This window comes from Corvus hawaiiensis, chromosome 24 (assembly GCF_020740725.1).
Source record: "Corvus hawaiiensis isolate bCorHaw1 chromosome 24, bCorHaw1.pri.cur, whole genome shotgun sequence".
In the NCBI taxonomy this organism is placed as follows: Eukaryota; Metazoa; Chordata; class Aves; order Passeriformes; family Corvidae; genus Corvus; species Corvus hawaiiensis.
This window is the reverse complement of record NC_063236.1, coordinates 6,973,324-6,975,570: the sequence shown is the minus strand read 5'-3', so window position 1 is coordinate 6,975,570 and position 2,247 is coordinate 6,973,324.

The window sequence follows — 2,247 nt, the reverse complement described above, 5'->3', positions numbered from 1 at the left end:
TAACAGAGTCTTTTTATTGCCCTGATCTTGGCTGGTGAACTGGAACCTTGAGAGGGGTGGCCACTGTTCCTGACTGACCAAGATCCTGGGCGTGAGAGGGAAGCCACAGGATGAGGATGTGGGGCAGACTGAGTTGGCCAAGCAGCTGAGACCATCTGTTTTGGCTGTCAGCAGGTGCTTTCCTGACACAAATTTTCACCACAAATTCTACATGAAGCCCAACCTGCTTCCTCACCCTCAGTCAGCTTCAAGGGCTGCAGGTGGGGCTTCCCTCTGCCCTGGATAGTCCTTGCTATAAACATGTTTGTAATGGTGATACCAGCAAGAGAACACAGGGACTTCCAGGGCCTGCTAACCCAAATAAATCCCATCAAGGGCTAAGAAACCAGGGCAGGTAATATTTAATTACTCCAGTGCTTCCTGGCACAAAGGAAAGGGCAGCTTTGCCCAGGAGGAGGGTGAGCAGGCTGAGCTTATACCCATGGACACCCACCTGACTCACTGGCCAGGATCCCACAGCACACGGCACTGGGGCAGCCACATCATTCCTGACCACAATGGCAGGGAGGGACGGGCACCTTCTTCTAGTAAAAAGCAGCCAGGAAGCAAGATCAAGAAAGGTGAGTCCCCCTCACAACACTGTGGGATGAGAGCACTCTCAGCCCAAACACACTGAGGGAATACTTGGAAGCTGGATGGACCTGCCAGCAGCATAACCCCAAATGCAAATCCCCCAAAAGCAAATCCCCCAGGAGGGTGTATGTGCTCACCCCATCCTTTCTGACCCACTGCATTCACAGGAGATTGAGGAGCTGAAGCAAAGGAACCTCCTCTCGCTCAACCAGCAGCAAACACCTCCCTCTGCCTGCTGGAAACAGACCCCAGGGATGGAGGGAAGCAAGCAGGTGAGGTTCATAAAGAAGCCAGGCCTCATAAACACCACAGATCTCACCATTCAACCCAAGTCACCCCAGCTGAAGGTTAATGCTTCTCCTCCTCTCACCACACGGAGCCACAGGGCTGTAAGGACCTGGCAGAATCTTTGCCAGGGTCACGGCAGTGCCAGAGCGCCCTTCCTGCCAAGCCCAGCAATGGAGTGGAAATGCTGCAAAGGTCTCCCTTGAATGTTTTGTGTCCTCCCCGGTGCACCACACCAAACCCTGCCCTTGCCTAAACCCCCAAATTTAGGATTAAGCCAAACCCCCGCCAAATGCCTGTGTGGGCAGGCTCAGCCCCGCTGTCCTGGGAGCAGGGCAAGAGGAAAGCGGATTTCCTTCTGGGTTGCAGTTTTCTGCTGCAAGGAACTCTATAAATAGGTCCTTGCACAACAGCCGGTCTCCACAAGTCAAAACCTTCAGGAAGACAAAACTCAAAGAGTTCTCACAAGGTTCATAGCCCCACACCAGTGATAGAACACTTCAATCCTGGAATCATGTTGGTGGCTGTTAACCGGCAGCACCGCTGGCTCTCAGCAGGGTGGGGGATCCAGCACTGCAAAAAATCAGGGTCTGCCTGAATGCCCTGATCTTGCTGGGAGGAGAAATGTTTCTCTGCTCTTTGCAGTGTTTCCTGGGAATTTCTAGGGAGTGTTACGTTGTCCTTCACCCAGATGCAAAACCAGATGAGGTCCTGAAATGCTCTTCCAGGTCCGACCCCTCTCCCCTCACACGGGTGAGGAGCAGCCTCTCGGGCTGTATTTTTATCCCCCCTTAACCCAGGGATGGATTTCTCTCCCAAAAGCAGCTCAGCAGCAGGAGCTCAGCTGCTCCCAGAGCGTTCAGCAGCCACAGCACCTGGGCACGAGGTTATTTTTAATCTGATTCTTAACTACATCTGAAGCTGGCGATTAAATAAAGCTCTGAACTCTGGGCAGGGTGTGCGGGGCGAGTTGAGCTGCCCAGTTCTCAGCGGTGCCTCTCCCAGTGCCATCTGCTGGTCACCGCCTGGTTGGGCTGGACGGGCCCGTGACCCCAGAACACCCCGCAGGCAGCTGGGTTCCTGCAGGACAGCTGGTGCTGCCGGGCTCCTGCAGCAGCGTTTCGGGAGAAGGGAAGTGGGGAGCTGCAGGGCAGCTTTGCTGGCAAAAGCAGGGGCAGGAGGATGGGGAAAAGCAAAAGGCAAAGTCAGATACGAGCATCACTCCAGCGCTGAGATTCTGCCTCGCGAGGCCCTTTCCCCTCATGCTGCTCCTGGATGGATGTTCTGAGGTGAAAATGCTGCAAAAACACAGAATCTGGGGACATACAC